This window comes from Myotis yumanensis, unplaced genomic scaffold (genome assembly GCF_028538775.1).
Source record: "Myotis yumanensis isolate MYYU_CA2020_CCGP unplaced genomic scaffold, mMyoYum1.0.hap1 SCAF_10, whole genome shotgun sequence".
NCBI lineage: Eukaryota > Metazoa > Chordata > Mammalia > Chiroptera > Vespertilionidae > Myotis > Myotis yumanensis.
In genome coordinates this window covers 23030194-23044961 of record NW_027223761.1, presented here as the reverse complement: position 1 = coordinate 23044961, position 14768 = coordinate 23030194, and the positions used below count along the sequence as shown (strand labels likewise).

The window sequence follows — 14768 nt, the reverse complement described above, 5'->3', positions numbered from 1 at the left end:
TTTCCAATGGTGCAAACAGAACAGAAGACAGACCTGTGGTACTGTAATTAGAGCTGCCAATGTAGTATGGTGGAAATATTATTGAACTGGGAATTAAGAAAATGAGATTACAGTTCTGTTTTATTATTAGCAATGTTAGTAACAAGAGGTATTTAGTTTATCTTGTTGAGTTTTAATTTCCTCATTTATCAAATGGGGGCTGGTCTTGAAAGAGCTGGTCTCTAACGTGCCTTCTGCTAATCAGCTTCCAGTCACATGCGATGTGTCTGCCCTGGCATAAACACAGAGTTCCGAGATTTGCTTTGTTAATTAATATTTCAAATAGACCATTTCTTTTACCACCTACCATTTACTTTTTCTCTATTAGACAAGGAGCTACTGCATAAACTGTTTGAACAGTTTATAGAGCAGTTGCCTTATAGCAAGAATCCCCAAAACAAGGAAGATTAAGACTATAGTCAGAGCACAAAGACTAACACATGAAGACCACACAAATATGGAAAATCTAATTTAGCTGATAGTGAATTTAAAATGCTGGTTATGCTTTGAGGAAGGGTGATAAATATCACTCTGTATAGGACTACTTATATATAACTTAAAAATTATACATTTTTGTTCATTGTAAAGTACTTTAAATGATAAAGTATCTATTTTTTACATTTAGAAATGAGTACATTAACCAAATCAAATAAAGCAACAGTTTAATTCCTCATTTGTTAAAGAAAAGAAAAAAGACTCTGAGAAGTAAAGGGATAGGGAAGAGGCAAATGAGGAAAATCAGTAAGTTCCAATGTGGTTTAGCATAAGGAAAAATTTATATTTTCCCACACGCACATATTATTTCACAGAGATGGTGAGTTTTAGAGCTTCACTGAATGCCATCACCCTTTGAAATGTCAATCTACCAATATTCACAGCTCATTAGCTGGATTAGTCCTTGACCTTTGGAGGCCTTCTCTTTAGCAGGCACAAGTCAACAGAGAAAACTCTACTGGAGATACAGCAACTATGAAACATCAACTACTGGGACCAAAGTACACATGAAAATATGAAATTACACACACACACACATCTCATACACACATAGTGGGACATCTGGGAAAGAGAAATAAAAGTTTTACAGAAATTATCCCTAGATTATGGGTAATTTTTATAAGATGCTTATCTTTTTTTTTAACTTTCTAAGAGAAATGCGAACAGCCCTGGCCAGTGTGGCTCAGTTCATAGGGTGTCGTCCTGTGCACTGAAAGGTTGCCAGTTCGATTCCAGGTCAGGGCACATACCCAGGTTGTGGGCTGGATCCCTGGTAGGGGGCGTGCAGGAGACGGTCCATTGATGTTTCTCACATGGATGTTTCTTTCTCTCCCTCCCTTTCTCTCTCTAAAAATAAAAACAATAAAATTAAAAGAAATGTGAATAGGTTTTTTTAAAAGCCATTTGAAAACAATAATTTATTACTTTTTCCTCCCAAGCTTTGTGAATTTACAAAAAAAAAATCAAAGTTTACAGACTGCTTATTTAAGAATGAAAATACAAGAGGTGAGAACCTGGGCCACCGTGGTCACGGGGTGTTTACCAGATATGCACTGACATCTGAAACAAGCCCTCTTCTCCCCCCAGATGTGTTTTATTACCTTCAGAGACGATGCATCCTTCAACCATCTCACATGATATACTTGGGTCATTAGTCAAAGTCACTGGAATGGTACAGCGGTTTTTTGGTTTTTCTGTCCTCCTGCTATATCATGAAATTTCAGTTCATTTCGGAAAAATAAATTGGTCAATAAATTCATTTTGTTCTGCTTCCACTTTACACAAAGCTTCATATTCAACCCGATACCTTTCGAGCTGCATTTTCTTTTCTGCTCTTAGTGCTTGGAGTTACCTCTGTTGGGCTTCTCTCTGTTTTATGATAGATTTGAGCAAATTGCAAGCACCAGTGGCCTTCATCTTCTCATTTTCTGCTTCTTTTGCAAGTTGGTCAACAAGCTCAAGTAAACCACCAACTATTTTCTGAAATTGGCCAATTTTGTCCACAAAGTCCTTGCACTCTTCCTTGAGCTCTATGGTCTGCTGGGTCACCTCTGGGTCCAACACCCGCAGCTTGTTCAGCTCATCAAAGTGCAACCCAGCACCCAGGACGTCCTTGGCCATAGCTTCTGACCCCGCAGTGGTGGCGCACAGCAGCCCAGGCTGAGGTTGGCATATAGCTTCTCTCTCAATCCACAGCAGCAGTACCTGGCCTGCCAGCCTCAGCCGCTGCCACGGCTACAGGACCTGTGTACGCAGAACGTCACTTGTGAATATGTCTTGAAGAAAAATAATTAACACTGCCTTTTTATGAGGAAATACAGTTAATTAACAGCTGAAGATAAAACTTTAAAAAAAACTAGCCGAAACCGGTTTGGCTCAGTGGATAGAGCGGTTTGGCTCAGTGGATAGAGTGTCGGCCTGCGGACTGAAAGGTCCCGGGTTCGATTCCGGTCAAGGGCATGTACCTGGGTTGCGGGCACATCCCCAGTAGGAGATGTGCAGGAGGCAGCTGATCGATGTTTCTCTCTCATCGATGTTTCTAACTCTCTATCTCTCTCCCTTCCTCTCTGTAAAAAATCAATAAAATATATTAAAAAAAAAAGAAATTAAAAAAAAAAACTTAAAAAAAAACTAAAGTATGAAAGCTAATAAACTATGATAGTATATTTAAAGTACCATTTGGATATGAAATAAAGTAATTGTCAGGAAAAGATGATAGAGGATACTAAAAGGAGGCAAAAATTGATGAGATAGGATATATGCATGCTGCCCAAATATCACCACACAGATTACTTTAATAATTGCAATGGAGCAAAATACTTTTATAATGAAGAAGTTTGGTTGCCACCTCCTTAAACAAGTGACCAAATTTAGCATCACTAATTATTAAAATACTTGACAATATATGTTCCACCTGATGTGATGTAATATGAAGTCAACTACTCTTTTTTTATATATTTATTGATTTCAGAGAGGAAGGGAGAGGGAGAGAGAGAGAGATAGAAACATCAATGATGAGAGAGAATCATTGATTGGCTGCTTCCTGCACACCAGTGGGGACCGAGCTTGCAACCTGGGCAGGTTCCCTGACCAAGAATTGAATTGTGACCTCTTGGTTCATAGGTTGATGCTCAACCATTGAGCCATGCTGGCTGGACTGAAGTCAACTACTCTTATGACATATTACTGACAAAAATGTAACATTTTACCTACTTCCTTATTCTGTTCCATCTCAGTCAAAAAAGTTCTTTATGCCTCAATAGACCTAATTTCTTCAGAAGCTGCAGTCTGAGGTGAGCACTCCTAAAAAGTTCATGGTTATTTTAGCCATTCCAAACTGAGTTAGTACAGCTGAAAATCTTTTACATGTCTCATTTGTTAAAGAATCCAAAGAGTTCATGGCTCTAATACCATAACAATAAAACTATTTAAAATGAATCAAGCCCCGATCCTGGGCAAAATTATATTTTTTTGAGCCCTATCCAGGATGTTCACAAAGGCCAGAGGAGTGGTTCATTACTGGGTGGTGAGGGAAAAGCAGAGACTGGTCTTGATTTTCACCTGCCCATGCATGATGTCTATCATCTATGATAGTTGGGTAGAGTCCATCATCTGTAAATTTAAATTAAATTGGTCAGGAGTTAATTTTGGCAGAATGTGTTTACCTGTATGGCTGTTGGGAGTGGAGGGGATTTTTCTCCTTTTTCAGAGAGTGCCTTTTGAGGATATGTAGTGATGATAGACTTCATCACCAGGATTATTTATTAATGTGTCTTTTATTTCCCATCCACCATATTCAAAGTTCCTTAATTGTCATTCCCCCTTGAGTTCTGTGATTCTGGCTCACCAGTGCTGCATTGGTATGGGATGATCCTAACAATATGATGTGCCAAATGTTCCCAATGTTCACCAAAACTTTCTTCTTCTTCCTGAAGGCATGGACACTAATGCTTTCTAGTTATCTTGTAGTTAAGAGGAGTCATGTGACTAGATCTGGCCAGCAAAATGCGGGCAATGAAAACTGATGTGAGTGCTTCCCAGGCTGACACAGTACGATATCACCAAAACTCCAGCAACAGTTAGGCTCCTTGAATGTCTGTGTCAAAAATAAGGCCCTTTCCATGGCATATTATTATTATTTTAAAGTATTTCTTTTATTGATTTCAGAAAGGAAGGGAGCAAGAGATAGAAACATCAATTTTGAGAGAGAATCATAGATCAGCTACCTCCTGCACGATCCCCTACTGGGGATCAAGCCTACAACCCAGGCATATGCCCTGACTGGAAATCGAACTGCGGCCTCCTGGTTCATGGGTCAATGCTCAACCACTGAGATGCACCAGCTGGGTTCCATGGTATACTAGTATTGTTAATACAATTGTTTTATTTTTAGACACTGAGATGCAGGAGTTAATTTGTTAGCACTGCATAATCTAGCTCATCCTGACTAATACAGATGGCTTTTTCCTTCCCCAGTGAGCAAGGATTTTTGCTTGGTTGCTACAGTACCTACTGACACTGTCATTTAATTTGTAATTGTTAGGTCTATAAAACTAGCTCTTTAGGGGACCTTACCATCACCTCTTCATTTGTTTCCCCTAGAGAATCACTCTTCACAGATTCTTGAACCAAAGCTGCAGTTGCTCCCAAAATCTGTATTTCAGTCACCTCCTGAAGAGTAATACATCTGGCACGAATTCCCAAAGACACTTACTTCAATTGCTTACCTCAGCTATTGATGTCATGTGCCTGCAGTAGCATTTGTTCTGCTATATTCCATTTGGCAAGAGGACAGTCTATTCTCCTATACCTTTCAGAGAGGTCTTAATTCAATTTTATCAGCTTAATATGCTTCTTCATTTGGTGCCATTTATCCTCGAACATAGCTACAACTCAAAATTGTTTGCTGAAACTCAGGGCCCTTTCTTTACTTTCCCTTGTTGTTTTTTTGTTTTGTTTTGTTTTTGTTGTTGTTTTTTTGGAGACGGGGGATCAAGTGTTTGTTTTTAAAATAATCCTTCCAACTTTGATCTGTAGTTTCCCATAGTAAGGTCTATGAAATCAATGAATTCTGTTCAAACAAATCATGTCATTCTTTACTCCCTCACTTGGATAACCTTATTCTGGAGGCTTCCAACATCAGCTCTAGAACTGCATTGCTTAGCTCTCCAGAATTGCCATATTTCTGATTTACTGTGACTTTCCTTAGTGCCCTAATTCTGTAACTTTCATGAGTGTGTTCTTTTAGGGAGAGGCAATTATTCAACCTCCATTTATAGTAACCATGTTATAGAATCCCATCTAACATTGCTTTGATAGTTCATGTCAATCTTTTGTCTGCCCTTTTCAAGTCTGAACTAACTTTTTCCTTCCTTCTTCCCTTTCAATGTCTGCCTGTCCTGAACGATAAGATTCATTTTTCCTTTCATAGAGCATTAGTTTGGCTTCTAATATTTTCATTTTTAAGGAATTATCTTCTTTCACTAAGTTAATCAATTGGTTTTATTTGTTTTACTTTCTATCATTCACTGCTTCTACTCTGAAATAAAATCAAAGCGTGTTTTTCAAAACTCTCTAAATCCGTTAAGTTTGAAGAAGTATGATTCCCAGAGATAGCACTATAGGCACAGGCCTTTTTTGACTACTTACCTTGAGTATTTAATGATTTCATTGGGTTGGTTTTCATCCTCAGCTCTATGTATCAAATTTATAATAGGGGGGCTTCTATTCCTTCTTTGCAATGAATAAGTCAACTAAATCATTGTCTCAATGCTGCATATGCTTGTTGAGTCTTGAAGGCATATTTGCTAAAGCCTAAAGACACACACACACACACACTCACACACGCACGCACACACACACACACGCACACAGGCACATATTACAGAAATTCATCAAGCATAAGGCCCACACAGTCACCCCATCTATCCCTGAAGACTTTTTCAAAACATCAAATAGAAAGAACAGAATTTGAATCAACTAATCTAGAAAGGCCTATTTATGTCTGGCCTTAAGTAGTTTGAGCTAAAAGCGTATATTAATTCTGTCATACTACATGAATGTAGTCTCTTCAGCACAAAGTCCTAGCCTCCATTCCTGTCTGATAAACATTATAAACACATGAAAAAAATATTCAGCCCATTAATACAATAACATCTCTTAGATCCATCCAAAGGTCTTGAGTTTTCCAATGCTCAATAAGTTAAAGTTACCCCTAATTTTATCTTCAAATCTCTCCAACAGGATCAGATTCTACAAATAGAGCATATGACTGAAAAAAGATGAGTAGGCCCCCAAGGAATATTTTCCTCCCATTTCATTAATTTCAGATTTTGTTTCTAACAATTAATTCTTCTTACTTAACTTTGGTTTATAACCATTTGTCATATCATAATCATGTGTCATTGTCTAATTTCTTCACAGAGAACTGAAGTCATTTATTTTTAATCTTTCATATTTAATAATGTAGGCACTTACAGCCATAAATTTTTATGGAATAACAAATTTTATCACTTCATAGAATTTCTAAGAAACATTCACTTTTCATTACTTTTTTAAAAAAAAGTTTTAATAAGTTCAACAATTTTTCCAAAGTTGTTCAGCTAGTAAATACTGGATCCAGACTTAAAAGCTTCAGTCTCCTGTCTTAGCTGGTTTTGCTCAGTGAATAGAGTATCGGCCTGCAGACCAAAAGGTCCCTGTTTTGATTCCAGTAAAGGGCATGTATCTTGGTTGCAGGCTCCTTCCCAGCCTGCAACCAAGTTCACTTTAGTTTTACTCTTAGAAACCCCATGACACATGCAGCACCCTTTGTTGTTTTATTACAGAAGCAAGTTCTTTGAAGACCTACTCATGGTCCCAGAGATTACAGCCAATTTGCCCACATCCCTTGCCAACCATCCCCACTAGAAGCTGAAACTCTGGTGAAGGTTTGGCCTTATTTTGGGGCTTATCATCAACTCATTGTATATTCAAATTTTGAAAAACACAGTCCATGATGAAAAGTATAGAAATGTTTTATGAGCTAGTAACTAAGAAAAGTTTAGGCATTACTTTGAAAAATATTTTGATGGGTGTTTATGAGTCTGTGTAAAAGCAAAATATTTTCCTAAAATCTTTACCAATGCTGTACTCTTAGAATAATCAATCTTAAGCTACATATTTTCCATTTGCTCCTCTGGATCAATCTCCACCCTTCTCCAACCTGATCTATCCATCCCCCAGAATACTGACTTCTGTTGATTGCATAAAAGGATTTCTTAGCTTATTGGTTTCCAGTTGGATTGAGTGAACAGAGGTCAGTGAATGGAGAGCAAAGGAAAAAGAAGTCTGAAAGAGAGTGGGGCCAGGGTACTTATTCTCTCTGTTCCCTTCTTTCTAAGCACCACAGGTTAGCTGTTTCCTTTTACCAAAGGCTCCAGTTCCTATTTGGGGGCCTTCTCCACACTGCTACCCCCTTCAGGTAGCTATAACTGCTTCCTGTCCTTCCAACTTCAGATTTAGGGATTGAAATGGCTTTCTGCTATTGCTAGTACCAGGGAATTTACAATCCTTCTCTGATTTCCCTAATCCCTGCTGACAAACCTTTCTAAATAGTTCCTATAATGAACTCTCTTTAAGGACCCAACATGAGTGTGCCATGTGCTTCCTGCGGCAACCCTGACTGATACAGAGTGTAAAAAGGATTTAATTGTGGATAGTATAATATTAATAAAGGGAAATATAAGAACTAATCATTAACTGAAATCAAAATACTTGCTCTTAATTTGAATCTTATTTCTGCCAGTTTCTAGACATGTTAGAGAAGTTCCTTGAAAAATTTCAGTTTTCTCAAGGGTGCAATACTTTCTCAGAAGACTATTTTAATATGAGATAAATGGGATAGAAGTTAGTACAGTGCCTAGACAACATGATGTTGAATAAATCAGGGTTTTGGTGGTTTTTGAATGGTATCTACGTAGCTAAGCCAGACATAGGTGTCCTGGGATCTCCTTGCTTATGTGGTTCATGGAATGGTTGGCTCCAGGAGAAATCTGCATAATATTTGGGAGGCAGATGTGAAGGAGCAGCCATTTTGTTCTGAACAGAAACGTAGGGCCAGGAGCTCTTTCGGATGACACACGTCCTTATCAATCTGCTGGCTCACCTGGTCGGTGCAGGGCAGCACAAGGACCCACAGCTCTGTCAGCTTCCACTAGGTCTCTCTCTCGGTTTTTCTGAATCATGGGCAGGTGAAAGGGAGCGAGTGTCTTCTACAATTTGTACACATCATCAAGGTTGAAGGTATTGAGACAGATGCTAGCTCCAATGTGTCCTCATGGATTCCAATCTGCCCTCACTCTTCTCCTGGATTTTATGTCCAGGTTTTCTTCCTAACAACTTATTCTGTGGACTTGTTAATTTTTAGGCTCCCACCAAACACAGAGACATTTTCCATAGACTTCTTTTTTGTTTGTTGTTGATTTAATATATATTCCTTTGTTTATTGATTAAGGTATTAAAAATGTGTGGTTATCCCATTGCCCCCAACCAACCTCCCAATCCTTCCCTCACCCTCACCCTCTGTTGTCTGTGTCCATTGGTTATGTTTATATGCATGCAAACAAGTCTCTTGGTTGATCTCTCTCCCTTATCCTCACCCTCCCCTACCTTCCCTCTGAGGTTTGAACAAAAACAGATCCAGAGACAGAGAAACACCAATCAGATGTTCCCTAGACTTTTTCACAAGCTCCCAAATTGTGGATGGTCTAATCCACAAAATATTATATTCCCTTATTCTAAAGCACTCCAAGTGAATTTATTGAATTTAACTCATCCATTGGTCCTCTTCTCTTCTTTCCCTATTAATGACATGATCACAACTATGACTGAGCAGATAATACAGATATTAGAATATGTTCTCCAATAACAATGGGGAGACCGGAATAATGTAATAAGCATTTATCTTGTTGTATAATGAAATAAGGAAAAAAATATAATTTAAATCCAGAAGTCTTGATTTCAAGAATATAACCCAACCCTCTACCTTAGTCTCAGATTTCAAGAGTCGCTTATGGTTTAAATCTTTGTAGCTTCATTTTTCTCCATTCTACTGGCATAATATAAAAGCTTTGTTCAGGGTTTGGGAAAGATGATGTGGAGACAATAACTGATTATTAATTTTTACTGGGGTTACTGAGCATACCTTCTGCTTCTTTCTTTCCTCTCCGATTTCTGTCATTGTGTAGTCAAGTTTAACTTCCAATGCTTTGCTCCCAGATAGAATTTCATGCTCATTTAGCACATGATACTTCCGGAGCTGACAGAAGTGATCCACTGGAGCAGCCCAGCAACCCTATGCTTGGGCCCAGAAAAATGCAGAAATAGGCTTCTTTGTCTCCTCGATTCTCTATGGGTCATTTAATAGATGCGGTGCCTCTATTCTCCTCTTTGAATGGTGCTTTTGTGAGTTGGAGTCTTGATGCAGCTGTTAGAAACCTTCCATTTCGGAGGTTAAACTACAGATCTAATGAGGGAAAATTATTTTTAGCTTAGCCTCCGGCACTATAAATTCCAGGAAATTTTTGAATTAAGCTTTCTGACTTTATAGGAGAAAAATAGCAGGTTGCCAAACTGCCTTTAACACTATCTCTTTCTGCCTCCTTTTAAATAAAAATCTAACTAGGTGACTTTTAAAATATGAATTTAAATTTCTTTTGCTAGCAACTACATGGCAGTTTAATTCAAACAAAAATTCTCAGATCCTTCTTTTTGCGGGTTTATTTTCTAATTGGACCTCAATCTCTGACTACAGATACTAGACTTGCAAAAACATTGCCCATGATCAATGACATGTCAGCAGAGCTTCTGTTGTCTTCTCTTCACAGTGGAAAATAGAATTTACCCCTTAGGTCTAATATTGAGGCTGAAGGAAAAATATATACTACCACTTTATCCTTAAAAGTTGAAGTATTTCTCCCGAGGTAGAATTTTACCCTAGCTCAATCAATAAATAAAATAGAAGCTGAGTCATATTAGAAACAAGCCCAGTTGTGAATCACTTTGGGATGTCTCCTCTGCAATGTCTTACCCCAAACCCTGGGCTTCTCTTCTCTGAATCGCCACTTTGGACATTTCACTGCTAATTAACAATTTCACTTGGGAGGTGGGACTGGAAGAGACAGAGAGTATAAGTGAAGAAAGGCCTTGTTTGTGGGCTGATGAATATGGAAAAAAATTATTGTACAACTACTATGTGCACGGCAATGGGGGGTTGGGGGATATCACATATGGGGATAAAAATTGGCTGGAAGGAAAGCAACACATTACTATATATCACCCGCAAAGTTAATTAGCACCACTTACTAATAATGTTACAAAGTAGGCTTCTATCCTCCAGAAATTATAAGGTTCATTTGTGGAAAATGGTGGGCCTCTTGACTGACTGAGAGAAACTACAGCTATATTAAAAAGATATTTTTATTGATTTCTGAGAGGAAGGGAGAGGGAGAGAGAGATAGCAATATCAATGAAGAGAGAGAATCATTGATCGGCTGTCTCAAGCTTGCAACCTGGGCATGTGCCCTGCCTGACCAGGGACTGAACCATGACCTCCTGGTTCATAGGCTGTTGCTCAACCACTGAGCTATGCCAGCTGGACTATAGATACTTTTCAATACCAGGGAAGGGCGTGTTCCAGGCAGACATTGTGGTGAGGTTAGCAAGTCTCCTAGGTGGAAGCTGCTCTGTGTATTATAAAAACTATATAACTAAGTGGGATGGGGTGCTAAGAAACAAAGGAAGACAATCTCATACAAACAGGATACAGACCTGGGAATCTTTGTTTGAATTTAAAAAGATGTGCCTATAATTTATTCCAAATATGGTAAAACCAGATAACCAATCACGATGATAAGGGAAACATTTATTATTTTCCTATGGTCTCAGAATTGTGTAAATACTTTATGTACATCATCATATTTATCCTCAAATATGTATTATTACCACCATTTTACAGAAGTGGAAACAGAAGTTCAGAAGATTCAAAAACTCAAGTTCATTTAGACTCAAATCTTAGATCAATCTTATTCCAGAGCTTATGATTTTAATACTAAAGATAAAGGGAATGGCTCAGACAATAAAAAAACAACATTGTACCACTGTGAGTTTAGGTAGTAAGATAAAATGTTATGAAATCTGAAAGAGCTAAATAGAAACTTTTCAAAAGAGGACATACCGAAGGCCTAGAGACATATGAAAACAAGCTCAAAGTCACTAATCATCTGAGAGTTGCAAATCAAAACAACAATGAGGTACCATCTCACAACTGTCAGAATGGCTATCATAAACAAATCAACAAATGACAAGTGCTGGTGAGGATGCGGAGAAAAAGGAACCCTTGTGCACTGCTGGTGGGAATGCAGACTGGTGCAGCCACTATGGAAGACAGTATGGAGTTTCCTCAAAAAAGTTAAATATGGAACTCCCATTTGACCCAGTAATCCCACTTCTAGGACTATATCCCAAGAAACCAGAAACACCAATCAGAAAGGATATATGCACCCCTATGTTCATAGCAGCACAATTCACCATAGCTAAGATGTGGAAACAGCCTAAGTGCCCATCAGATGATGAGTGGATTAAAAAACAGGCACGTCTACACAGTGGCATACTATGGTGCTATAAAAAAGAAGGAACTTTTACCATTTGCAACAGCATGGATGGACATGGAGAGCATTATGCTAAGCGAAATAAGTCAGTTCGAGAAAGATAAATATCACATGATCTCACTCATTTGTGGGATGTAATGATCAACATAAACTGATGAACCAAAATAGATCCAGAGACACATGGCAGGGGAAGTGGGGGGATAGAAACCAACCAAAGGACTTGTTTGCACACACATTAGCATAACCAATGGACATGGACACTGGGACGGTGGGGGCTTGCCCTCAAGGGTGGGAATGGCGGGGGGCAGGGAGGTTGTCAATCAGGGAAAAAGGAGACACAGTAAAACTTTAGACAATAAAAAAAAGAAATCTGAAAGAGTACAATCTAGTGAATCAGTTGATCAATGAATTTAATAGAAACTCCTTGCCTATAATCATAATCAATAGTTATTTTAATTGATATGGGAATGTTAACTATGGTCTTCATTAATATATACCTGTTGTAACTATCAACATTTTCTGTTTTCTAAAAGAGGAAATCCATGGGATTCTTTATTTAACATCAAGAAAAATATGCAGCCGAAACCGGTTTGGCTCAGTGGATAGAGCGTTGGCCTGCAGACTGAAAGGTCCCAGGTTCGATTCCGGTCAAGGGCATGTACCTGGGTTGCGGGCACATCCCCGGTAGGGGATGTGCAGGAGGCAGCTGATCGATGTGCAGGAGGCAGCTGATCGATGTTTCGCTCTCATCGATGTTTCTAACTCTCTATCCCTCTCCCTTCCTCTCTGTAAAAAATCAATAAAATATTTAAAAAAAGAAAAAAAAGAAAAAAAAAGAAATTTAGGGAAAATGGTCTTTTTTTTTTCCCTTCAGGTTAAAGGGTGCTTATTCAGAAAGATAAATAATGAACTTTAGCCTAGTAAATGTCAAGTCATTTATTTCCAATTTTCAAAAACCAGATTTCCATGCAAGCTTAAAAATCAGGATAGGCATAGAAGGGGTGGGAAGCCAGCCTTGGGGTTACTGGGGGGTCAGAGGCCAAGTACAAGCCTGGCAGAAACAATAGGCTGTAGAAGGTTGGCACTGGGCAGAGAGAACTTAGAGGGGTTTTATCACTAAAGCCTAAGTACTGGTAAACTCTTTTGTTTCCAAGCAACCTGACTCTTAAAAAACCTCACCTTCTTTTATTCTATATACAGGTTCTTTGAAAGCACTCAGATATCCCCTGCATTATCATATTTTATGAGTTGACTGGAAGTCCCACAAGGAAATTATTCTCTAAGAACACACAGCTACACGTTCCCTGGCATTAAAGAAGTGTCTTTAGAACAACACATCTAAACCTTTCCCCCAATCCATCCTACCCTTTAGCATCTACACAGCCGAGGAATCACATGTAAACCCATTGATAAGAGTGCTTCAAATTTGCAGTCTTAGCAGAGAGTGGGCGGGCTGGAGATAGTCATCTGGCTGGCTGGTGTGCATCAGGGTCTCTGAAAGGCATGGTTGGGTTGAAGCAGCACTCCAGATGATCCTGATACATCTTAGAGAAACGAGCAGCATTCTTTCCTTCCCCAGCTCCGTGTGGAGAATCATTTCTCTGGAGCTGTGTGCTTCCAGGTGGTACATGCTGTCTGATGAACAGGTAGACTAACCCAAAATTTAGGTGAATGATGAGCATGGGCACACGTATAAAGAAATAAAATTAACTACACAATGATTGATAACTAAAATTAAAAGCATTAACATGGAAATCTTTAAAACATTAGGACTCGGTTTGATGTCTAATTTTACAGTATAACTTTGTCTTCATTTTGAAATACACTCAGGTGGCCAGGTGGCAGGGATGCTTTTATAGTTTTAACATTTAAAGTGGTAAAGCTCTTAATCTTGTCCTGGTTTAGGGTCCAAAACTCAGCCTGGGGCAAGGCCCCAATAGATCCTATTTAGGTGTTCTCTGTGTATTAGAACTATGATAATTCTGGCACTCCTTCAAAGATGAACAAAAATAGACCCAAAGACACAGAAGCATCGGACAGACTGTCAAACCTCAAAGAGAAGGTAGGGGTGAGAGGGAAGAGATCAACTATGAACTCATATGCATATATGCATAACCCATGGACACAGACAATAAGGTGGTAAAGGCCTGGGGGGCAGGGGCAGGATCAGAGAGGTCAATAGGGGGGAAAAAGGACATATGTAATACTTTTAACAATAAAGATTTTTTTAAAAAAATGCACACAGAGCCCCAGACACATAGCTCTCTAAACATGCTGGCCTACTGAGATTTCTCCTAGAAAACCATGACTCAACCTTTCCCAGTCTGTACTGTGTGATTATAAACAGGTGGCTCCCGAGTGAGCACCAAATGAAGGGCACGGTAAATATTACTTGGGGTGATTAGACAACAATCGGATTCTCCTTCAGCTGATACAGCTTCCAACTCTGTCACAAGCCATGGCCACCATGATGTGGGAGGCTGACGAGCAAGCAATTCTGAGAGTAGGCTGGCTCTCTCCCTGGCCTATTAAAATAGCCTGAAGAAAGGCAGTGATTAAGGAGGCAGGACAATGATCTCACCCTTCTCATCACACCAGGCATTAGTGTGTGTTTTTTCCTTTCACTTGTGGGTACTGTATTTGAGGCTAAAACTCAAGTTTTAGGAACCTGGAGTGAAAGAAGAGTGTTCTTTTCTGGAAGACTTCAATATCATCTTAATCTGTTCTGTTTGGTGTGTTATTGTAACTTCCTGCATTCAAATAATTTGTCTTACAGAAAAGCTGTAAGGATAGTGCAATGAACTGTATAGTACTGTCATTCAGCGTTTGCAGTTGTTAGCATTTTGTAACACTGATTCATCAGTGTGTGTGTGTGTGTGTGTGTGTGTGTGTGTGTGTGTGTTTGTGGGTAATATTTTTTCCTGAATAATTTGGAAGAATGTTGCAGTCATAATTCTATTTTACTGCTAAATATTTGGTATGCATTCTCTACAAACAAGATATTCTCTTATATAACCAAAGTACAACTGGCTAAATAATGTCACCAGTAGTAGCACAATCTCTGATATAACTAACAGATCTTACTCA

The 14768-nt window shown here is 38.8% G+C and overlaps 1 pseudogene; it reads right to left on the bottom strand.

Annotated features, from left to right (window-relative positions):
- Nucleotides 1-1463: 1463 nt before the first annotated feature.
- Nucleotides 1464-14768, bottom strand: part of LOC139019002 (intraflagellar transport protein 20 homolog pseudogene) — an 89086-nt pseudogene continuing 75781 nt past the window's right edge.